Source organism: Rhinatrema bivittatum, chromosome 2, assembly GCF_901001135.1.
Source record: "Rhinatrema bivittatum chromosome 2, aRhiBiv1.1, whole genome shotgun sequence".
NCBI classification, from domain to species: domain Eukaryota; kingdom Metazoa; phylum Chordata; class Amphibia; order Gymnophiona; family Rhinatrematidae; genus Rhinatrema; species Rhinatrema bivittatum.
In genome coordinates, this window is record NC_042616.1 from 344,771,529 (window position 1) to 344,797,986 (window position 26,458).

Here is a 26,458-nt window from a genome sequence, read left to right on the forward strand (position 1 = left end):
GGGGGGTGGGGAATAGAACATTTTTCAGTTATTGGAATTTTTATTTATCAGATGCTTTGAAATATTTTATTGGTGTTTGGGAAATTTTGGATACTCATTAACCGGTTTAAAATATTTATTTATGCTTTTTACAAATATGATTTATAATTATGATTGATGTTTTATATTTCTTGATTTTATTATTTAATGTTTTATGAAGAATGGTAATGTTTCTATTTTTCCATTGTTTCTCTGCATATAGAGGCTGGCTTGTTGTGGGTTCCAGTTCAGTTCTTCTCAGCCCGTTTCTGTTTATATTTTCTGATCTCTTCATTCTGTTTGTGGTGAGGTTCTGTCTGTGTTCTGCATATGTGACCGAGGTAAGGGGGTGGGGGCATGTCAGTTTCTAAAACTATAGATTGCAGGAGGGAGTTGGGCTTTATTTGATGGGCTGGGATTTATAGGGGGGGGGGGGGGGACAGCACAGTAATTGTTCCCACAGGGCAACAAAAAACCTCGCACCGGCCCTGGTTATCCCCCAGAAAGAAAAGATAAGACCAAGGCCCCTGTTATGGCCGCCGGCCGCTGCAAGCCGCGACCGGGTCCGACTGTCATGGCTGCCAGCTGCGGCAGTCCGCGGCCGGGACCAGGTACCTCCGGCGTTCTTCCCGCGGCCTTGGCCGCTGCCCAGGCCGGCCGCAGAGCCGCGGAGCCCAGCGGGGCTGAGCTGGCTCCTCCCCCTTCCTGGCTGCCTTAGAGCTGCGTGCACGCGGCTGAAGATAAGATTTAAAGGGGCCACAACAGGAAATGGTCGTGGCTCCCTTCTGAGACTCCGCCCTCATTTTAGGTATTTAAGGCAAGGTCTGCTTCTCAGACCTTGCCTTGGTATTGGCTTCTGGTTCCAGATTCTGCGCTGGTGTTCCTGCTCTCCGTTCCGCTTCTGTTCTCCTTCCTTGTTGGACTGATTCTTGGCTTCTAACCCCTGGACCGGCTATCGTTCTTCGTTTGGCTTGACCTTGGACTGGCTGCGGACCCTTCTCCTGGCTTACTTCTGGACTGGCTGCGGATCCTTCTCCTGGCTTACTTCCGGACTGGCTGCGGACCCTTCTTCTGGCTTTGATCCTCAGAACGGCTTTCGACTACTCTTCGGCTGACTCGACCTGCTGGAGGCGCCAGCCATCTGGAATCAATGACCTGAGGGAGGCGCCTGCATCCAGACCAATCTTCAGTCCTGAGGGAGTCTCCTAAGTCCCAGCAGCCGGGTTCCTACAGGCTCCTCCTGGGGGAACTGCGAGCTTCCAGGGCGAAGTCTTGTACTCGTCTGGCGAACCTTCAAGCCTTGCCCTCAGACGGTAGGGACCAGAGAGGGTTAACTCCCTCTTTGGCAGTGCTAACCTTACCTCGGAACAGGGGTCCACTTCCGGACTCACAACAGCCCCTGCCACAGAAATAAAGTATTTCAAGCCCTCTGAACCTTTTGGTGCCAGATGGACCACAGACTGGAAAGAGGCTTTCAGAGAAATCGTTTATCGACTAACGCAAGCCCCTGTGTTGGCTTTTGCTGACAGCCATCTGCCATATATCCTGCACACTAATGCTAGCTTGGAGGGGTTGGGCGCAGTACTATACCAAGAGCACTCCAGTTGCATGAGGCCTATTGCTTTTGCTAGTAGGAAGCTGACTGAATCTGAGAAAAAGTACCCAACACATCAGCTTGAATTCTTAGCATTAAAATCGACTATAGTGATCAAATTCCATGATTACCTATATGGTGCCAAATTCACTCTGTGCATACAATAATCCATAGACCTATGTTCTCACCACTGCTAAGCTCAATGCAACAGGGCACCAATGGCTAGCCACTTTAGCCACATATGACTGACATAAATATTGTCCCAGTAAGGGTCTACAGTAAGGAAGGCTCAGACCAATGGATACAGTGCCAGAGGATAGTTTAAAAGCCTTGGGTCAACCCCAAGATGAGGTACAATAGTTTCACTGGTTGCATCTATCACTGCCTTGCCAGTTGCCTACACCAGAGTTTCTAGTCTGAATGGGGAAAAGTTACCCTTGCTACAGAAAGCTTACTCTAACAGGCTCAGAAATGTGACCCTTAACTTGTCTGGTGAGTTAAGAAGTAATGCAGACCAGCTATGTCTGTGGTGTCACAGCACTCAGATGATCCCCTGTTGCTGAGAGAGTGGGATCACATAATGATAGCTGATGACTTACTGTACCAAATCATTCAAGACCCAGCATCTAAAGCAAAGAAACACTTAATATTGCCCAGAAGTTCCAGAGGTGTACACCAAGGAGCTTGCATGATGAAACCGAACACATGGGAATAGATCGTACTACTGACTTAGTGAGGTCCAGATTTTATTGTCCATGGCAGTCAGCAGATGTAAAAACAAATGGGAAGTGTACTATTTATTTTATTTATTTATATTCTGTTTTCACACTTTTTTCAGTGCTTCAAAGTGGATTACATTCAGGTACTGTAGGTATTTCTCTATCCCCAGAGGGCTTACAATCTAAGTTTGTACCTGAGGTAATGAAGGGTAAAGTGACTTGCCCAAGGTCACAAGGAGCAACAGCGGGACTTGAACCCTAGTCTCCTGGTTTGTAACCCACTGCTCTAACAACTAGGCTATTCCTCCCCTCAAATGTGGAAGACCTACTAGAGCGGTTCTGTTGACTATCACCACCAGCAAGGGCCCCTTGATCTGGTTTGCATTGATTTCCTATGCTTCAAAAATGACAGCCGCAGCATTGTTAACATCCTAGTAGTTACTGATCTCTTCACTAGGTATGCCCAGGTGTCCCCCACCAAAGATCAGTGTGCAACTATTAAGGCCAATGTACTATGGGATAAATATTTTGTCCATTATGGATTTCCTAATCGTATCCAATGAGATCATTGTCGAGACTTTAAGAGCCACCTGATTAAAGAAATGTGTCAGATTTGAGGTATCAAGAAATCACATACAATTCCTTATCACCCTCAAGGTGCTCCACAGCCTGAGCGATTCAGTCGAACCCTGTTAAACATGTTGGGTGCTCTAGATCCCCAGAAAAAATGTCAATGGAATCAGCATGTGAGCAAGTTGGTTCACACCTACATTTGTACAAAGAGTGATGCTACTGGATGTTCTCCCTAGTACCTCAAATTTGGTAGAGAAGCCTGATTGCCGGTGGATAAATGCTTTGGAGTGTGCTCCAATGGTAATTCTGCAAGGTCTCATCTCAAGAATATTGAGGACCAGGAGACCAGGCTTCGAGGCCCACTGTCACTCCTTGTGACCTTGGGCAAGTCGCTTTACCCTCAATTGCCTCAGGTAAAAACTTAGATTGGAAGCCCTCTGGGGATAGGGAAATATCTACAGTACCTGAATGTAAACCGATGTGATATCTCAGATCGAATGTCGGTATATAAAAATAAATAAAGTCCAATATGATGCCAATATTAAGAATCATGAACTGAGTGATGGGGATCGGGTTCTGGTGAAAGTATCCCAGGAAAGCATAAGTTGGCCAATCAGTGGCACAAAGGACCATACCTCATTTTCTCCAAGTTACCAAACCTACCTATTTACAGAGTATGGCCAGAAAGTAGTCAAGTAGGGAAAAATAACCCATGCTATCGTTATACAATGTTAGGTTCCATATTAGGTGCTACAACCCAAGAAAGAGATCTAGGCGTCCTAGTGGATAACACATTGAAATCATCGGTTCAGTTCGCTGCGGCAGTCAAAAAAGCAAACAATGTTGGGAATTATTAGAAAGGCAATGGTGAATAAAACGGAAAACGTCATAATGCCTCTGTATTGCTCCATGGTGAGACCGCACCTTGAATACTGTGTACAATTCTGGTCGCTGCATCTCAAAAAAGATATAATTGTGATGGAGAAGGTACAGAGAAGGGCTACCAAAATGATAAGGGGAATGGAACAGCTCCCCTATGAGGAAAGACTAAAGAGGTTAGGACTTTTCAGCTTGGAGAAGAGATGGCTGAAGGGGGTATGATAGAGGTGTTTAAAATCATGAGAGGTCTAGAATGGGTAGATGTGAATCGGTTATTTATGCTTTCGGATAATAGAAAGACTAGGGGGCACTCCATGAAGTTAGCATGTGGCACATTTAAAACTAATCGGAGAAAGTTCTTTTTTACTCAACGCGCAATTAAACTCTGGAATTTGTTGCCAGAGGATGTGGTTAGTGCAGTTAGTATAGCTGTGTTTAAAAAAGGATTGGATAAGTTCTTAGAGGAGAAGTCCATTACTTGCTATTAATTAAGTTGACTTAGAAAATAGCCACTGCTATTACTAGCAACGGTAACATGGAATAGACTTAGGTTTTGGGTACTTACCAGGTTCTTATGGCCTGAATTGGCCACTGTTGGAAACAGGATGCTGGGCTTGAATGACCCTTGGTCTGACCCAGTATGGCATGTTCTTATGTTCTTAAGACCCTGAAAGAACATTATACCAGAATCGCCTGCTTCCCCTAGGACAGATGGTGCAATTGCCCTCACTTGACACTGTTCCTTCATTTGCGCCCCAACTACAGAGTCCCTGGCAACTGAGGGGCCGACAGGGTGGCCATCCTGTGAGCACACAGGTTCCCCCAAACCAATTATACTCCTGGGGGAATTCTGTGCAAAAAAATTTAAAATTCTGCAAAATCCTGCAAACTTTATATTGGTCAAAATAACACAATTTACATGACAGTTTAAGTAACTACATTTTAAATTATTACAGAAAAAAGTTGTTACTTAAAGTTGCAGAATTTTAAATATTTTGAGCAGAATTTCCCTAGAAATTCACTGTAAGAGTGTCCCTTCCACTTGCTCTCCCTACTCCCCTGGCCACTTTGCCCTCTCAGGCCCCAAGTCCTCCACCTGCCAATCTCTCTCCCCTCCACCTCTACACTCAACCCTTTCCACTCTATTGCCAGTCCCAGACTTTGACCCTGTTCTCAGTACTGCCCCTCACACAGGCTCCCTCTATCCCTCCCTCTCTCTAATACATACACACACCCTCATACAGGCTCCCTCACATTCACAATCCCGTCACACAGGCTAGCACCCTCAAATACACACAATCCCTTTTTCTTACACACAAGCTCCCAATCTCTCACACATGTACACACTCCTTCACAATCTCCTCATATAGGCTCCCTCTCTCTGAAACCCACACTCAAGCATCCCCCAGCCCCCCTCTTTTACCTCCCATGCTCTCGATCACCCTCCTGCGCTGTCACCATCCCTTCCCCTCACAGAGGCTGCCTCTCTGGAACCTACAAGCATCCCCCACTCCCTCTCTTACCACCAAGCTGTCTCTCACCCTCCCCCCCCCTCTCTCACACACACATTCTCTCTCACCGGCATCCCCTTCCTCTCATATAGGCTCCCTCTCTCTGAAACCCACACTCAAGCATCCCCCCCACCCACCTTCTCTTACCTCCCATGCTCTCTCTCACCTTCCCCACCCCCTCTCACCAACCATGCTCTCTGTCACCCTCCCCTCTCTCTCACACACACATTCTCTCTCACCGGCATGCCGCGGGATGCGCTCTGTTCACGGTTAAGATGAAGGCCCGGGCACGCTGTTCGCGGCACACGGGGCCTTCCCTTTTGCCGCGAACGACGCGCTGGGCCTTCATCTTTGCCGTGAATGGAGTACATCCCATATGCTGCAGGACGCACTCCGTTTGCGGCATGCCAGGGTCTCCTCTGCTATTTTCTGCCGTGCTGTGATGCCCCCACTCTCGCGATGGCCACTGTCCATGCGCTTCCGGTTTTGGAGAGAGGAAATTGGCGAGGCGACAGTGAAAATCTGCAGGAATGGCGACGAGGGAGGAAATCTGCGAGGTGAGAGAGGAAATCTGTGGGAAGGGGGAATTCTGCGCAAATTCTGCATTCCGCAGTAGTGCAGAATTCCCCCAGGAGTACAATTAGTAGAAACATCAGACAGTGAGGACTCTCAGTCAGAGCTGGAATATTCTATTGCATTCTCACAAAGAAAGAGTTCTGATTCCATCGACTTAAGCCTTTTCATCCAAATACCATCAGGTATGTCTTCAGACAGGTGAGGATCCTGCTACCTACTCCATTGCTGTCTATACCTGATTTGTTAGGGTCACCTCTGATAAGCCAGGTGAACCTCCAGCACCAAGGACCCATGAACCCCTGACTAAGTTCATGAATGAGAAGCGTGGTGTTTCAAGCAGGGCAAAAACACATGGACATGCAGAACCCAGTGGGGCATACTTGCTATAGTAATGCAGTGTAGAGGATGATCCCCAGTTGGAAAATGGTGAGGGAGGAGAAGAACAATTAGTAAACAGAGTGATTAAGTCAGTACAGAAGCTCACTTACGATGAGTTGGGGGTATCCTCAATAACTCCTCAGCCAACGGCCTCCCAGGGATAGTGGCTAGTATATAAAGAATCCTAGGTTTGAATTGAATGAATAAAGTGAAAGTTGATAATGTTGCTGCTTCATTAGTTAGTGATTGAATTGTATTATACAGAGTTTGTTTTAACCCATTTCCTTTTCATAGACATGAGGACATGTTTCTCAATTAACTTGGGGGAGGGGTTTAGCAACTACTATAAAACTGGTTCCTGCCCCCTCAAGCTTATCATGTTTTGGAGTCTTACAATGTGGACAGAGTTGCATCTGGATCTAAGTAATATGTTTTGAACCTGTCAAAAAGGGGTTTTCAACCCTGCAGAGACTCACCACAGCCAACCCCATATATACCTATCCAAGTTATATCAACCTGTTCATTGTAAGACATTTACCTGTAAATGTGATTGTTCTGTTATAATGTAAACCGAGTTGATCAGTAACTCTGTTATTGGAAAGTCGGTATATAAAAATGCTAAATAAATAAATAAATAAATAAATAAATAAATAAGGTTTAAGGAATATAAATATACATCAAAAATTCCTGTGTGCTCTCCTGTAAATGACAAATATTCTGCAAGAACTAGCATCCAGTACTCAGTGGTAATGAGCTGGGAAAGGGGATAAACTGTTTAGCCTGCTCAGGAACAGCACTATATAGCCAAAGGAATGCTGGGAAATCACTTAAGGTAGAAAAGGTGCAATTTGGCTGTCTCTTGTCTGTATGTGCAGGGCGGGAATGGCCAGGAGTTGGAGCCAGGAGCAAGGAAGAGAGGAGTACATCTGACAGCCCTGCAATTAGCTCTTCCCCTGAAGAGCTAATTATCAAGAGGGAGAGACAGAAGTCTGTGCTGTGAGGAAATAGAGAGACAGACAGTTGTTCTTGTTTCATAGCCGAGCTACATGTAAAATCCCAACAAGGGACAGAGGAGCCTGGAGCTGAGACTTCCTTTCCAGAGATATCCAGGCCCAGGAGCACAGGGCTGGATCACCCTCCTAAGAGACTGAGTTAAGTAATCTAAACTTACACAGAGAATATCTTAGCAGAGGAGGGAGAGGTTTTATTTTATTGCCTTTTGTCACATATTCAGAATCTCATCTTAACTGCTCCAACCTTTCAGCCAAAGTCAAGCATAAACCCTAGCTGGTAGGTCTTTATTTGTAAGGTTTTATATACCGTCATTTATAAAACTTGCATCACAACGGTTTACAAAATAACTGATTAAAATAATAAAAGCCTGTCATAAAGACATGGAAAGATATAAAAATAATAAAAATACAATAAAACAAAGCAGATAATAAAAGCATACATAAAAGAAATATAAGTAATTTTAAATTGATTTTCCTGCTTCATTTTTGTAATTTCTGGTCCTGGTCATATTTGTTATAGGCCCTGCGGAACAGCCAAGTTTTAAGATCTCTTTTGAATACTTTCATAGTTGTTCTGGTAGTTCGTTCCAAATTTTGGGTCCAGCAATGGAAATTGCTCTGTTTCTCACCTGCGTTAGATGTGCTGATTGCACTGTTGGAATAGTGAGTAAGCCTTTATTGCTTAAGCGTAAATTCCTTTGTGGTGTGCATAGTCTGATGGAGACATTGAGCCACTCTGTTCCTTCCCTGTATAAAATTTTGTGAATGATACATAGGGGTGGATTTTAAAAGATTTACGCTCATAACCACTCCTGCGCGCGCCGAGCCTATTTTGCATAGGCCCCGCGACGCACGCAAAGCCCCAGGATGCGCGTATCTCCCAGGACTTTGTGAAAGGGGTAGGGGTGGGGCAGGGGTGGAACAGAGAACTCTGGCACAGCGGCCATGCTGGGGGATTGTGTGCTGGCAGCTGGCCAGCAGGCATAATTTACAAAATAAAGGTATGGGGGGGATTTAGGTAGGGCTGGGGGGCGGGTTAGATAGGGGAAGGTGGGGGGGGGGGGGGGAAGCCGAAGGAAAGTTCCCTCCGAGGCCGCTCCGATTTCGGAGTGGCCTCAGAGGGAACAGGGAAAGCCATCAGGGATCCCTTAGGGCTTAGCGTGCGCAAGATGCACTAGTGTGCACCCCCTTGCACGTGCCAACCCCGGATTTTATAACATGCGTATGGCTGCATGCACATGTTATAAAATTTGGCGTTCATAGGTTTAAAAATCCAGCCCATGGTGTTTTATACTCTATAAGGTAGTTTATAGGTAACCAGTGTAAAGAAATCAGTACAGGTGTGATATGATCATATTTTTTTGTGTTTGATAAAACCCTTGCTGCAACATTTTGCAGAACTTGCAGTGGGCAAATGGTAGCTTGAGGGAGACCTAAAGTAAAGCATTGCAATAATTATCGATGTTAGAGAATAATAGCGTTTGAAGTTCTGTTCTGAAATTGTTGTCATCCAGTAAAGGTATAACTGCATGAGATAGCGCTGGACCATGGTCTTTCTGTAAGGGACCAAGTAAACGATTGGGGGAAATTCCCCAGGAGAGAGGCCTCATCTATTTGGTTTGTCATCTAGCCAGCTCCACCATCAAGAGGGACTCCTTCATTTTCTTGATTGTTTTATTTTTCACATAATTTTGTTTTGGGGACCAAATGCACCCTTTACAAACTGATGGCATTGGGGTGGATTTGTTTTCCCCTCCCCCAAACACACATCTTTTTGCGTACTTGGGGTAAAGACAATTTATAAAGTTGTGTATTTCATTGCTTTTCCCCCTCCCCGTTCTCTTTTAGCGTAACCTTTTTTTTTTTTTTTTTTTTTTTAACTATTTATATGAGTATGTTGGCTGTCCTGGCCATACCCAGTGTTATTTTTGCATTGCTTGATATAAAATAAGAAATCTGCAATTCATTATTATACCTCACATTTGTACTTTTCCCATTTAATGTTCTGGTTGGATTTACTGTCTACTTACACAATACTAGTAAATGGTTTAAATTACTGTTTTATTCTGGTGTGATGATTTTATCTGGTATGTGATGTCACAAGTGATAGGTTTGTTTGGGAAGAGCACAGAATTATGGCATTCATGTGACCGGGAACTTGTATCATCCCCCACTCAGGCTACAAAACCGAAGATAAATCGTATTAGTAAATATAATTTCCTATGAAGTACCCCACACCCCAAGCATAGTCTGGATCAAGGGGAAGCCACATTTATGTTAGGGAGTGGATCATTCTAGTAATAAAGACTACAAAAAAAGATAGAAGTGCAGGATTTTTCTAGAGCTTAGTTAGAGATAGATAAAGCTGATAATTGTAGTTCAATTGATGAAGCAGTACAATGGTGGAATAAGTTATTTACAGAGAAGTATGATAAAGTATCACTTGTTACCATAGTGGTGAAGAATAGAGTACATAGTCAAAAAGCACCCTGGTATACTAAAGATTTAGGAATGTAGAGGAGTATGGTGTGGAAATTGGAAAGAAAATAACCAAAGACCTATACTAGTGAGGAAGAAATTGTATATGAACTTAAACTATCAAACTTTGGTATACAATACTAAAAAACAATATCATCAGAAATTAGTGAGTGGTGCTATGAATAAGCCATTTCAATTGCTTTCAATAGTCAATTCCTGTCTTGCCTCCTCAGGAGGGGTATTGTTGATTATCCTAGTTGTCAGGTTCTAGTTGACTTTTTTTTTTTTTTTTACTGAAAAAGGTAGAGCCTTTGAAATTTCAATGGAAAACAAATGATTACAAGTCAATACTGTGGATGAATTGTCTAAATCTAAGGTGAGATGGAAAATCTTCCAGTTAGTGATTGGAGAACCTCTTCGTTAAAATCCATCTAACAGGAAATAATTTGGATCCTTGTCCTTATCTGTTGACTAAACAATCTTTAGATGTATTTGCTCCAGTTGATGCAGATTATCAATATTTCTCAGATAGAGGGTATGGTCCCACAGAAGCTGAAAAAGGCAATTATAAGACCAATTTTAAAAGATCCAAAGGTCTCTAGAATGAACATTGCTAATTTTAGACAAATCTTTAATTTGTGTACTTTAGCTAAAATATTTGAAAAATGGATGTAAGAACAATTGACAGAATATCTAGAAGATAACATTTTGGACACTGAATAGTTTGAATTTAGATCAGGAAAAGGCACTGAATTATTATTGCTATCATTGATGGATGATATTTATTTATTTTATTTAAAACTTTTCTATACTGGCATTCATGGGAATATCACATCGGTTTACATTAAACAGGGGTAACCATTAACTTTGGAAAATAGAAATTACATATAACGTAAGGAAGCTAAACTGGGGAGAAAGGGCTAGAGTAGCAGAGTCAGGTACCAGAAGAGGTATGGTTACAACAAAGAGTATTAACAACTGATTAACGATATATGATAATATATGACGAATTTTCAATATGTACAATATGTACAAAATAAAGTTCATAGGGCAATTACTTGAATGAATTCAAAAGGGGTAGTTAAGGGGTAGAAAGGGGGGAGGGGAAGAATAGGTGAGGAATTTATACAAGTTTACATAGAAGAAAGTCAGGGATTATTGTACAAATTGATCTCAGAACATTAAAGTGGTTATTCTTGAGTATCTTTTGTCTTGTGCCAGTATTTTGTCCTTCAGATTGAGGGCTTTTCGATACTGTTGGATATTTTAGCTAATAAAAAGATTGGAGCAAACTGGAATTACAGGAACAGTTTTGGTTTGGTTCAAATCTTTCTTGGAACACTGTATGCAGGAAGTATGTATTCAGGGTGACTCTTCAAGCTGGTTTTTGTAATAAGTCTTGATTTTTGCCAGTACTATTTAATATTTTTATGCAACCTATAGGTGATCTTATTCATTCATTGGGATTGATTTTTAAGATGTATGCCAATGATGTACAATTTTATATACTGTGTGAACAGGAGGGGAGGTATTCCCAGCTGAGAGATACTCTATGGATTTTGATGTTAAAGGTTGGTGAGGGAAAAATTGTTTGTCATTAAATGAAGTGACGACAACTGTGTTATGGTTACGCCAGAAAGTGATGAAACTTTTAAGGTAAAATTAGGTGATTTTTGCTTACAGCCAGTAGTTGAACCAAGGAATTTAGGAATTTTATTAGATTCAGATCTTTTTTTCCATGTGCAAATAAAAGGGTGGCAAGAACTGCATTCTTTAAGTTATCTATAATAAGACCTTTAAGAGATTTACTTCCTATGTATAAAAAATGACATGAGTTGAGTGGTTAGTCTATAAGGTGCCACTCGACTCCTGTCATTTTTGCTATATCAGACTAACCCAGCTATCCCTCTGAAGATTTTTCACATCCTATGTATGAATTTCATGTAGTGGTACAGGCATGGTTCATTGCTTTCTGGACTATTGCAATTCCCTATATCTAGGTTTGCCAAAGTATTTGTTACAAGTTATGCAACTATTACAAAATGCCTCAGTAAGATTGGTCTTTAATATGCCTTGGAGTATTAGTGTAATGCCCTGTTTTATTTATTTAATTTTATTTATAGCCTGCTTACTCAAATTGCACTAAGTGGGAAACATCAAACATAGAATTGTTAAAAAAAACAATAAAACAGAATTCTCAGCATAAAAGCAATAAAGACAATAATGATCTAATACAGAACTAAAACTAATTTAAATGAATATAAAACAATTAATAAATCATCCAAAAACTAATCCATATTCTGTGAGATTGAAAACATAAATCAAAATATAAGACACTCTTGCATTAAAATATAATATATTAAGTTAAGCAAAAATTCAATAAGGCATGAAAGTAATTTGTTAAAGGACCATCATAACACTGGGGTGGTTACTTGGCAAGATACTTGTCTTCGCGAGAACGGACATAACTAATCATCAGTCCAAGGATCTTTTTTTTATTTTAACAAAATGCTTATTAAGTGTCCAGGTAGAATCTGTGAGAAGTAACGAGGTTATATTAAGTTTCAAAAATCTTGAAAATGTCCAAAATTCTCTGGAATAACATATTGAAAAGACCATACAAATCACTTACATGCCTTATTGAATTTTGTGCTTAACTTAATACACTATATTTTAGTGCAAGAGTGTCATATTTTGATATAAAACAGTTAATAAAATTCACAATATACTGTGAGAATTAAAATGTAAGACAAAACAATTGTCTAGTTGAAAGGTCTTCATGATAAATGTAAAATTCAATAAAAAGCCTGTCTAAATAAGACAGTTTTAAAAGATTCTTAAATGTCTTAAGGAAACTTTCTAATCACATACCTTGGGTCAATGTGTTCCAAAGTTGGGGTGCGGCTATTGAAAATGCTTGCTCTCTCGTAAAACACAAATGAGCATTTCTTACAGATGGCACTTCATAAAGGCCGCGATCCATAGATTGTAAAAATCTAGTTGCTTTATAAAGTTTCAGAAGCACTACCAGTACAAAAAGCTTACAATTTGTTAGTATTAATTTTTAAAGCATTATATATGGAAAATCATTGTTTATCAGTAAAATTGACATGATATCAGCCATCACATACTTTACAGTCTTCCTCATTGCTGTTATTGGATATTCTGACAGTTTCAGAATGTCGATTACAAAGATTTAAAAACTGAGCATTTTCTGTGAAAGGCCCTCCGCTCTGGAATAGAAGTACAAGGTGAACTTGACATTTGTAAGTTCAGGAAGAAGCTCAAGACATTCCTTTTTATTCAAGTTTTTATTGATTGAGCTGTAAGTCTCTGATAATATAAAATGTTTAAGTAGCAGTATATAAATTTTTATATATGGTATTTATACCTGGTGTATATTGTTATATTGTTTATCCATAATTATGTATGTTAGCTGGTATCTGCACAAAGTCAGAAATTTGTGGAATACAATAAAAAATAAATAAATAAAATAAAGTACATGGGGGAAGGGAAGCATTACAAGTAATTTAGTTTATATTGGGCTCTAAAGAGTTTTCTAATTGATTGTCTTAAAACTTGTGAGAAGAAATCAGCAGAAGGAAGAAAGAACTCCAAGGTACCAGAAAGACTGAGGAGACTGGAGAGTGGCATCAAAAGTGGCATGAATAGTAGGGATGTGCAGAGGGACGCCATACGTTGCATTTGTGATTCGGATTCGTCGGGGAGCAGATACGTTGCATTCGGCCGTATGTATTTATTTATTTATTTATTTGGCATTTTTATATACCGATATTCATGTAACAAATCACCTCGGTTTACATTCAAACAATAATTTTGCACAAGGCTGCATTACATTGAACAGGGAGAACAAAACTTGGAACCAATAACTAGGGAAAAACATTTAGATAACTTGGTTGGAGTATTACATTTGATGAAAAGTTAATGGTATGTCAGACCTAGGAGCGGCTTGCTAGTGAGTTGGTTCAACTAACAACACTGCCTGAATATGAACCTGAATGGTCATCCGAATTGGGCAAAGGCTTTGCAAAACAACCATGTCTTGCCCCGATGCGTTAATATGGCGATTTCTATTCGTGTCCCAGCTAAAATTAAAATTAACTACAACCCCCCACCCTCCTGACCCCCCCAAGACTTACCAAAACTCCCTGGTGGTCCAGCGGGGCGTCCGGGAGCCATCTCCTGCAATCTCACACCCTTGGTGCCGGTTTCATCATGGCGCCGATAGCCTTTGTCACAGGGGCTACCAGTTCCATTGGTCAGCCCATGTCACATGGACATCGGCGCCATCTTGTGCTCCTACCATATGACAGGGGCTGACCAATGGCACTCTTAAATCCAAGGCCGCCATTTGTAGGATGTTCATATACAGAGACTCAATGACCATGGTGACCAAGAAAAAATCTAAAGATGACACTTGTACTTCACATAACCTTTGCAACATGTAAGAAAGGTCTTGCATTATGATCTGGCTGCTTTGACTGTCAATTGCAGGAAAATATCCAGAAATGTGGCAAAAGGCACTAGAATCGAGTCGCTGGATGACACAATAGGATGACATTCCATATAAGACTGGTCATCTGGGATGATTGACTTTTAGAAAGACAGCTCCTTGGAGGTGAGGAATCCACTATCTGAAGCATGTTCTAATAATCCTAGACCTGATTGTTCAGATCAGTTGTGAGATCATTTGACAAGGGCTGATAGTACCTGGTATTTTTGAGTTGTCTATTCGTTTCCCTAGTATTTATGTCTGTATCCATAACCACCACGCCACCTTTGTCGGCTGGCTTGATGGTGATGCCTCAGTCATCTGACAGGGAGAATAGTATTAATCCTTCCACCATTGTAAGATTATAGAAGGTTTTACTGGGCTGATTTTCCATGTGTTCCGAATCTTTGAGCACCAAGTCGCTAAAGGTTTGAAGACGAGGGTCCAACAGACTTGGTAGTATCTGCTGTGACCTTGATTTGACAAGTGACATGTTGGTGTAAGGATCTAGATTGTTGGAAAAAAACAATTTAATCTGAATCATGCAAAAAAAAAACAAACATCTAAAAATTAGATCTCTACAGTCAAACGGATTGTAAACCACCGAAGGAACAAAAGATAAATCTAAATCCAATTTGCATACCTGAGACAGGGATAAATTGGTTCTGGTCAGGTTAATCACTGAGAATTGGCTGTCTGGGATTGTGTGGTGGGCTTGTGCCACTGTTCTTTTTCCCTGAAATACTGACAGGGAGGTCATCTGCTGCCTCAAGAATGTGAGCTTCGGCCTTAACAAGAAGCAGTGGTAGTCAGGAAGCAGCCCCACAGAAGTGGTATAGGACCACAGGGCAAGTCTGGAGCTGGTCTTCTGCCTAACTAGCCCCCTCCCCAGCAGGTTGAGCCTTTGGGTTCTGGGAGCTGGTAGGACTTTCCTCCTGGTGAACATCATAGCTGGGAGCTGAACACAGCTATTGACTGGGAGAATGATCCAGGCATGGCTGAGAGGAAGGCAGATACTGAAGACAGACATGACCTGGACTGGACTTAGCAGGACAAGGACTGGACAAAGATTGAACTGAACAAGGACTGGACCAGATAGGGTCAGAACTGGACAAGATGAGAACTGGACAGACAACAGGAAACAAGAGAGCCCAACAGGGCATGAGATTGAGAAATATAACCTTAGAAGGCCCTGAGGCCGCAAGGCACGATAGGTAGGCCCAGAAGGCTACTGAACACAGCAGGAGAGCCTAGAAGGCAACAGAATAAGTCAAGGAAGCCTGAAAGGCTACAGAGCAAGGCAGGGAGCCAATGTTGGCTACAGAGCAAGGCAGAGAGCCAATGTAGGCTACAGAACAAGGCAGGAGGCCCAAATAGGCCACAAGGCAAGAAAGAAGACCTGGGCAAGTCACAAGGCAAGGTAGAAAACCAAGACAAGGCTGGCCAGGTCAAAGAGCCAAGGTGACTCCATGAAGAGGCACTGAGGGACTGGACAGTCTGGGATAAGTAGGGCTAGGGCTGGGGCTGAGGCATCAGGTGATTAGGAAGGAGGTATCAAATTGCTGGGAGTGGAGCTCGCTGAGGCCTCCTGGTGGACAGGAGGCCCCATAGTAGGTGAAACCATAACACAAAAACAGTACCAGCTTTGCAAGCAACTCTCCAGTCTGCCTCCAGTCATCACAAAAGTAAAAAAACCAAAACAAAACAAAACAAAAACCGAACAGCAAACAAAAACAAGTTTGCTCTGACTAGGGATGTGCAGACAAAAAAGTTTATGTTCATAAGTCCATAAGTCGAAAAGGGGGGTCAATTTCAGTCAATATGGACATATGGAGAATTCCATAAGTTGAGTCTATGTCCATACGTGCACCGGTTCCCTAAATAAAAATTTAAACCCCTCACCCTCCTTAATCCCCCCCCCCAAGACTTACCAAAATTCCCTGGTGGTCCAGCGGAGAGTCAGGAAGCCATTCCTCTATTCCTTTGCGAGGAGCACGTGACGTCCGCGTCACGTTGGAGTGACGCGGCCGTCACGTGGTCCACCGCGGTTCCGCTCCCGGACCCCTCGTTGGACACAAACGGAACTTTTGGCCAGCTTGGGGGGGCCTCCTGACCTCCCCAAGGGCTCCCCAGCCCAGCCCTAGTCAGGAAGCCATTCCTCTATTCCTTTGCGAGGAGCACGTGACGTCCGCGTCACGTCGGAGTGACGCGGCCGTCACGTGGTCCACCGCGGTTCCGCTCCCGGACCCCTCGTTGGACACAAACAGAACTTTTGGCCAGCTTGGGGGGGCCTCCTGACCTCCCCAAGCTGGCCAAAAGTTCCGTTTGTGTCCAACGAGGGGTCCGGGAGCGGAACCGCGGTGGACCACGTGACGGCCGCGTCACTCCGACGTGACGCGGACGTCACGTGCTCCTCGCAAAGGAATAGAGGAATGGCTTCCTGACTCCCCGCTGGACCACCAGGGAGTTTTGGTAAGTCTTGGGGGGGATTAAGGAGGGTGAGAGGTTTAAATTTTTATTTAGGATCAACGATCGCGATTTCCAACGTATTCAACATAGCTATGTTGAATAAGTTGGAAATCTGATCGTTTTCGCCTCATCACTTTTTTAAGTTAAAAAAAAAAAAAAAGTAGCGTTTTACATATAAGTTCAAAACGAATGCACACCCCTAGTCTGACAAAGCTCTTCTGATACAATGCTGCTGTTTCGCTGCTTTTTTATATTGTCTGGCACAGTGACAGACATAAAAGGGGAAGCAGTGAAAATGCTGTTTGGGAAAAGTTAACCTAGAACTCAGAGAGAGCTCAAATAGAGCCATTCTTCACAGACAATGCCTTCAGAAGGAATGAACAGAAAATCTCTGGCATTTTCAGTGTTCAAGATCAGCTTCACGGTACCTGGTGCGCAGAGATAGGTCAGATTGGAAAACTGCTTTGCTGCAATATGTCATCCCTGCTGTCTTCTTGACAATATGTCCATCCTACACATTTCTGCTGGCTACCTGCTCTATACTTTGTATCAGTTCCTAACTGTGTATCTGTTGCTCTCCTGTTGATTTCTATGAGCCTATTGACTATAATGGCTTATAGAACTCATTCAATTCAAAAACGAATGAAACAAATAAGGTTTGTTTAGTTCAGGGGATCTGCTCAATTTATTTTAGGTCCCTGAAAGAAACAAATTGGCCTGTATTTCTTTTGTTTTTCCCATTCATTTAAAACTAATGCACATGCCTTCTAACCACTATTCCAAGCACCGGGTCCCAAAAGACCAGTGAGGTTTAAATTCCATGGCTTAAATAGTTGGTGTAAAAGTGTCTGCGCATATATGTTTATATATACTCCTTTTATAAAATATGTAAATTTTTCATGTACTACCAAACTCTGCCCCAAAAAGTCCTCAAAATGCATTCTTTGTACACACATACTTTTCCGCATAACAGCGACAGTAGGGGCATACTCCCACCTTTCTGTACATTTGCTTACTCTGCGCTCAGAGGCTACTTAAGTGCTTATATGCTGATTTTACATACACAATGCTCACGTAAGTCTTTGAAAATTACCCCCATACTAGATAACTTATTTTAAAAATATCAATGACAGAGATCAGTAAAGAATAATCCAATCGGCTGACCAATATTTTAAATAAGCATTCTCTCTCTCTCTATATATATATGTAATTATGTTCTGCTTGTCTCCATCTAAGTTATTAATTTTACTTATTAATGCAGTCAATCATTATTTAATCATTCCATCAATTAAGGATCAATGAAGAATATTTCAGCTGTGCGCTCAGCATTTTTCAGCATTGCTATAGATGGACACAAAGTTAAAGCCATTCTAAATATCACAGAATCCATATTTTACGTCAACAGTCTACAGGAGTCATTATTTCCATATTATCTTTTGAGTAAAAGTTTTTATTAAAACTGACATTTCATCTTATTGAAGCTCAACTTGTAATAATCTATCTAGTGTTTTAGTTTATCACGAGAAGGTCACGTTGACATTCAAATCTTTACTGATCTATTTATCCCAAAAAGGTAGATTTGGTAATACACGCAGTAAACAACATCATGAGCACAATTTTCAAGCTCAGATATCTAGTTATTTTCTCTTGGAGCCAAGAAACAAGAGGTCGTCAACTCCTAAATGCATCCAAAATTCCATGGTTAGCATGGTTACAAGTGCACATGCAGATAGAAATATAATAGCATCAGTACAAACAGATGCTAAATATGTCAATGTTCAAGGTAATAAGGCGTTACCATGGAGATAGAAATCAACAATAGTAGAGAGCCACTGCACAGTAGAAACTGATAGCTTGCTCTTAATGTCTTGGGTAAACAAGCTAAAGGACTGAGACAAATCCAAAGCAATTCATATCCTCCAGGCAGGTCATCAAGGGTAGCTTTAACCAACCCCCTAACTTTCCACAGTAAATAAGTGACCTCATCAATGAGGAATGTGTTGCTCTGTATTTTTGACTTGTCTTTCTCTTTGCTTGGGGGCTTGATACATTTTTTTACCATGTTAACTCCTTATAGGAGATACAAACTTCTCTCACCTTTTTTCTTTGTACTGTTTAATATTTATTTTTCAAGCTTGCTTGAAATATGTAGATTGTTACTAAATACAAAATAAATAAAAAGCGAGAGAATAATCTGTGGAATCTTGGATTGCAGACTTGATTCCCTTAAACATCGACAGATAGGTTGCTCACAGATTCTTCATTATATGATCTGGAATGTTGTGGTTCATGAAATGTTATGTTGCATAGTGCTATCATGGGCAGCTCATGGGCATGGTGAAAAAGGTTTTCAAGGCCTTAAGATTTTTCCTTCACTCTGATGCTCTTCTGTACTCCAATCAATCACACCAAAAATCACTTTTCACTCCAGTTCTGTTGTTCAAAATAAAAGTGTTTACTGAAACTGAATGCAGGGAAAACAAAGACCAAACAATTTGGAACACCAGTGGATAGTGCTCTACAGCAGGAAAGTCCAAGAACTTGAAAAATATAACAGTCTCTTTCAGCTTTTCACAAACTTCACCACAATGGTAAGTTCTTTTGGATAGATACCATTTTCTCCCTGGGCCCTTTCAGTATTTTTTGAGTAGCTGATAGGCATGTACATTTGTTTAAAATTAATATAACATTTGAAATAAATGGGGACCATCCCTTGAAGGAAACATATATAAAGGGTGTGGGGAAAGGAGGAAGCACTATGGGCTGTTTTGAAAAAAAGATGATGGCACATTCATTTACACTAGTGTGGTCTACAGGCCTCCAAATCAAACAGAAGAACTGGACAGAGATCTGGTTGAAGACATCCTAAAGATAGGAAAAAAGAATGAAGTGTTGCTCATTGAAGATTTTAATCTTCCAGATGTGGATGGGAGTATTAGTGCTGCAGAATCTATAAGTAGAGATATTGTGGATGCCCTTCAAAGTGCTCCTGCTTAGATGAATTGTGATGGAACCTATGAGGGGAGAAGCAATACTTGACCTGATGCTCACAAATGGAGACAGGTAGGTGCTCACCTGAGCACCAGTGATCATCAGACAGTATGGTTTGATATAACAGCCAGTACAGAGAGAAATCGCACAAAGATCAAAGTCCTAGATTTCAAGAACACAAACTTTGTTGAAATGAGGACGTACCTTGAGGAGGAGTTAGAGGACTGAGTGAAAATGAGTGAAGTGGAACAACAGTGGGCCAAATTAAAAGAAGCTATAATAAAGGCAACAAATCTTTATGTAAAAAAAGTGAATAAAAGAAAGGGGAAAAGGAAACATGATTTTCCAAAGAGGTAGTTGAAAAAATAAAGGCAAAAAGATTAGAATTCATAAAGTACAAAGGATGGATTAGTAACTGGTTAACTGATAGTCAACAACAAGTGGTGACAAATGGAACCTATTCTGGGAAGAGAACACCTCAAGGATTGGTTCTGGGGCCAGTTTTGTTCAATATCTTTGTGAGCGATACAGGAAAAGGGTTAGAAGGAAAAGTTTGTCCTTTTGTGGATGACACTAAGATCTGCAACACACCTGATTAATTATTCCAGTGCATATGTATACTTACGTGGTTTGATTGATAGTTTCCTCCGTATTTATTAATGCCTCATGAGTCTAATTCTAAGTATTATCAATAATATCAAGAAACAGTCTGTTGGGGACTGGACGGTGGACACTTGGGCCGGCCTGGCAGAACAGAGGCTCCGCTGGAGAAGATAGACCGGGAGGCAGAACTATGGCTGGAGGCGAAGTGAAGTCTTCGCCCTGGAGATCCGAGATCCCCCCAGGAGGAGCCTTTGAGGACCAGGACAGCTGGGACTTAGGCGATGGCAGCGAAAAAGTGGAGAGATGATAAGATGATCCAGAAGTCGAGGCGGGCGGCAGACACGGGAAGTCAGGAGCCGGCTGGAGTCAGGAACCAGAGAATAAAACCTAGGACTGGAGCAGGAACAGCAGGAGCAGACTCAGGAATAGCAGGAGCGGATTCAGGAATAGCTGGACGCAACGACACTCACATGGAGAGACCTCGTTGCAAGGCAGTTTTGTGGAGGCAGACGCTGGCCTAGCAGGCCCGGACCACGGCGGTTCCCGACGGGGGAGGCGAGGTAAGGAACCGGTCGCTAGCCTAGCAACCCAGGACCACAATAGTACCCCCTCCCTTACGCCCCCTCTTCAAAGGACCTGGTTTATCGGGGTGATCCAAGTGGAACTGCTGCAGGAGACTTGTCTAGGATGTTGCGAGCAGGCTCCCAGGCGTTGTCCTCAGCACCACATCCCTCCCAAGCCAGCAAGTATTCCCAGCGTCGGTTGAAGAAATGAATGTCCAGAACCTCTCGAACGTGGTATGTGGGATCATCGGCTGTAGGAGTTGCTACCGCATCCGGTGGTCTTCGATGAAACCGGGAGAGAAGTACTGGTTTCAGAAGGGACACATGAAATATATTGTGGATGCGGAGCGTGGTAGGCAAGCGTAGGCGATAGGATACCATCCCAATTTGTTCAGCTACTCAGAAGGGTCCACAATACTTGAGTGCTAGTTTCCTAGAAGGCAGCCTCAAGTAGATATTTTTTGTTCTGAGCCAGACACGGTCTCCTGGAAGGAACGTGGGTGCTGGTTGACGATGACTGTCAACATGCTTCTTAGCAGTTCGGGCCGCAGAACTGAGTTTATGTTGAATGGAATTCCAGAGTCCATGCAACTGCTGAGCTGATAGCTGGGCTGCGGGTGATGATACTGACACTGGCACAGGTAGTGGCAGTTTAAGCTGTTTTCCATAAACTGTTTGAAAAGGAGATTTCCCAGTAGCTGAATGGATCTGGTTGTTATAGGAAAACTCGGCCCAAGGCAACAACTCCACCCAGTTGTCTTGTTTGTCATTGGTAAAAGTTCGAAGGAATGTCTTCATGGAGCAATTCATACGCTCTGTTTGCCCGTTGCTTTGGGGGTGAAATGCCGTGGAAAAGCTGAGTTGTACTTCAAACGTTTTACATAGAGCCCTCCAGTACCGGGCCGTAAACTACACACCTCGGTCCGAGACAATGCTTGCGGAAGTCCATGGATGCGGAAGATATGTTGCGCAAACAGTAGTGCCAGTTCTGGTGCTGACGGTAATTTGGCTAAGGGCACAAAATGAGCCATTTTATAAAAGCGGTCCACAGTGACCCAGATGAATGTCACCTTGGAAGGCGGCAAATCAACCACAAAGTCCGTGGCTATATGAGTCCACAGTTCAGTAGGAACCGGCAGAGGTTGCAATAAACCCCAAGAGGGGCCGATCCGTGGTTTCTGTCTGGTACACGTGGGACAAGAATTCACATAAGTGAGAACATCTCATCGTATGTTTGGCCACCAGTAATAGCAGGTTATCAAGTCTAGCATTCTGTCCCGACCGGTGTGTCCGCCGGACAAAGAATCGTGGGCCCAGCTCAGAACTTTCCTCCAGAGTCGCTTAGGAACTATAGCCTTCCCTGGTGAGCCTACCGTCACAGCTGCCAAGCTGATTCTTGCGGGGTCTAGTACGTATTGAGGACTCTCTTCTTCCTCCTCTGAGAGGTGCGTGACAGAGCGTCTGCCCGGACATTCTTTGCTGCTGGACGATAGCGAAGAGTTAAGTCAAATTGATTAAAGAAGAGGGACCATCTGGCTTGTCTGTGGTTCAACCGCTGTGTGTGACATAGAAATTCTAGGTTCTTATGGTCGGTGTAGACAGTGACTGGGTGAATCGCGCCCTCAAGCCATTGAGGGCGCAGCCGATAAACAAAACCGCGATCGGGCCGGATGAAAATCCCCCCCCCGATGTGAATTGAAACCGGAATCCGAACTGATTCCGATTCACATCTCTAATGTACAAAACTCGCTTTGAGAAAAGCTAGATCTGCTGGTGTCAGTCAACAAGGGAGCATCTGCAGTGTGTACAATATTTTAGGCAATAACATCATTTTATACAATGCATTTCTCCCCATCGGCATGACAGGCAACTCATTCTATGGCGGCAATTGCTTTGCTATCCCCTCTAGTAAATCTCTGAAATTAACCTGATAAAGTAAAGAAAAATCCCTAGAAACTCATACTCCTAGATATGTAATTTGACTCAGAGCCCAGCAAAAGGGGAAAGTGCCTCTCCATGCATCAGTCAGAGAAGAACAGAAAAGCATATCCTCAGATTCATCAAAATTGATTTTTAAACCAGCAAAAGTTTCATAATCAGTAAAAATCTGTAGGACAGGCATTTTAACCATCTTGCACCTGCTAAGAACAACAAAATGTCTGCAAACAGGCTTATTTTCAATTCTTTCTCTCCCATCTGTACACTACTGATCTCTGCAGTCTGTCTTAATTTAATAGCTAAAGGCTCCGAAGTCAACCAAAAAAGTGCAGACAGCAGGCATCCCTGCCACATTCCTCTGTAGGTTAATTCACCAATATCCTGGGCTTTTGGGTATGAGTATAACAGTTTAACCCATTCTACAAACGATCCCGAGATGCGTATCATGAATGCCGGTATAGAAAAGCACCAAATAAATAAATAAAATAAATACCATCTTAACACCCATAACATAAGACTATATCACTTTGTCAAAGGAGTTTTCAGCATCCAAACTTAACATCATACTCTGGGCCTTGCTGATTTTAGGGCTCCTAGAATCGTTAGCAATTTGCGAACATTGTTAACCCCATTTCTTCCAGGCACAAAGTCATTTTGATCACCTTCCATTAAATCAGGAACTAACCCTCCCAATCTCTGTTTTAAAACAGAGGTTAACATTTTTGTGTCCACATTGAGAAGTGAGATTGGGTAATACGCAGAACGACTACTAAGATCTTTTCCCTTTTTTTGGCAATACAATAATGACGGCTTGATTCATGTCTGGAGTGAAGAAACCATGATGCATGATATAATTAAACATATAGTTTAATGGCCTGAGCAATTGGAATTTAAGAATTTTATAAAATTCAGGTCCTAATCCATCTGCACCAGGTGTTTTCCCTAATTTGAATCTTCCTATCATATGAAATATCACAGCCTCCATCACAGGTACATTTAATTTAGTCTTGAAATCCTCTGAGATCATGGGCAATCTAATATTCTCAAAAAATTGATCCCACACTACCGTGTCCATCTGCTTACATGCATATATCTTCTCGTAATATGTCTGAAAGACATCTAAGTTTTTTCCAGTATCAGTAAGTGGGTACCAACATTATCTCTAAGACCAGTAATATAACTTTTCTGGCGGGTCCCCTTCACTAAATGAGCCATGAGTTTCCCACCCTTATTATCATACTTGTATAACTGAAATTTAAAACAATTCAAAAAGCAGACAGTTTTCAAATAGAGCAAATGGTTCAATGATGCCCTAGCCCCATCCAGAGCTTTCTTATGCTTAGATGACATTGAAGAGATATGAGTTTTCTTAACTCTTATAAGTGAATAGTGAGGTGTAGAATTTCCATGTCTCATTGTTTTCTCTTTCTGATCATAAATGCCATAATTTCTCCCCTCATAACCATCTTGCCGACTTCCCATAAAAGAGTGGGTGTAGTACCAGGGTTGTCATTGAATTTTTTATATTCAGATCACCTATCCTGTAAAGAAAAAGCAGAAATCTCTATTCCTGAATAGACCGGGACTCATACACCAAGTGTTGGTCTTCGCTTAGTTATGTACCAACTTTAAACTTAAAAACACTGGTGCGTGATCTGAAATACTGTTATGTCCTATCTGTGCTGAGAGGGCAGCAGGAAACATATGAAATAAAAACATAATCCAGTCTGGAATAACTGTTGTGTGGGTTAGAATAGAAGGTAAAATCCCCCCCCCCCCAGGTGCAATATTCTCCATATATCCAAAAGACTTAATTCATGATTTAATAAATTGACCTCTTTCCAAGCCTCATGAGATCTAGGCATCTTTGGGGGGCCTGCAATCATCTCCACTATCTGCAATGACATTGAAATCACCCCTATAGCCCAATTATATTCCAAGAATCAAAGCAAAAGAGTCACCACAGAGAAGACGACCTGAGGTATCGAGGCATAGATATTGCCAATAATAATTTTAGTCCCAAAAACCAATCCAATCAGAAAGAGGTATCTCCCCTCTGCATCTTTTATTGTTTTTTCCAAAACAAAAGGTAGATCTTTGTAGATAAGAGTAGGCACACCCAGGGGCGGATTGTGGGAAAATAGTGGCCCGGGGGATTTTTTTCCATACTGGCCCATGGGTACCCAATTACACATACAATATAATTTACATATATAATTTACATATATAGGCACACACCCCTTAAAACATAAAAAAAAAGCTACCCGGCACGCACATGTTATAAAATCCGTGGTCCCAAATACAGAATTAAAAAAAAGAGACCATGAAGCATAAATAGAAACCTGCAGACAAAAAATGAAAAGGAAACTGCAACAAGACAGACACTGTATGTAGTGCAACTTGTGGGGGGAGAGACTCACAAACTAGCTCCTCTCTCTCTCACAGGCACACGCTCTAACATGGACATGTTCTCTGTCATATATGCACCTCTCTCACTCTTACATGCATGCTCTCTCTTATGCACACCCTCCCTCTCCTAATCACATGCATGCTCTCTCTCTCTCTTATGCACTCCCTCCTATTCACGTACATGCTCTCCCTCAAGCACTATCACCCTCTCTCTCCTGCACTCTCTCACGTAATCCCTCCTTTCTTATACACACACACAGTTTGCCTCACCAGGGTTATCTCTCTCTTACCTTCCTTCTGCTACCAGCTGGATGGGATTTCTTTATTTGGCTACCAGCCCTCCTTCTCTCCCCGCCCCTTCTTCCTTTGGCTGTGATGGCCCCTACCAGGTCTCTCCCTCTCTTCCATGCCAGGCCTAATTCTGTCCTCCCTACTCATTAACACACCTTCTTTCCCTTTCCTCCCCCCCCCCCACTCATCCAATATTCTTCCTCTTCTTAGGTTGTCTTTCTGCTGGGGGGAGGAGAGAGCCTTGCTAGCACTCATCTTCTTTGTTCTCTCCCTCCACTCACCTCTCATATTCCCTCCTATACATTCACTTCCTTTCCACCTTTCCCTCTCATCTCTCCCCTCTCTTCATTTAAGCCTCATATTCCATACCTTCTGCCTTCTTTTCCCTTTCTCTTTCTCATTCACTCCACTCATTCTCTCAACCTTCTCACTCTCTTCACCTCGCACCCTCTCTCATCCTGTCCCTTCCCTTCTTCCTTAACTCAGTTGTCTTTTGCTGGGGGAGGGGGGGGGGACCGGGGCCTGACCTTCTTACCAGCGGCTTTTACTTGGAGCGGCCCCAGTCCCCGCAATCTTCTTCCTTGTTGGGGCCTGGCCTTCCTCCCAGCAGCTCTTTCTTGCAGCGGCCTATAGTCCCAGCACTTTTCTTCGCTGGCGGGGTCTCACTTCCAGGGGGAGTACTGAAACTACTGCTTCTGGGCCTCTTCCCTACTTTTTTCCAGCCTCGCCACCTATCTTGATAGAGGGCAAGCAGGGTTGAGGAAGATAGTGGTCTCTTGCAGCCTGCACTAACAGCCACTCGGCACCACCGCGGAGTCGAGACCAAGTGACCAGCTAGACCGGACCACCAGGGGAAGCCCGATCCCCCAATAGGCCAATACACCCCTGAGATGGGAATAAATAAAAATGTTTGGGGGTAAACTGCACAGCGTGTCAGTTATT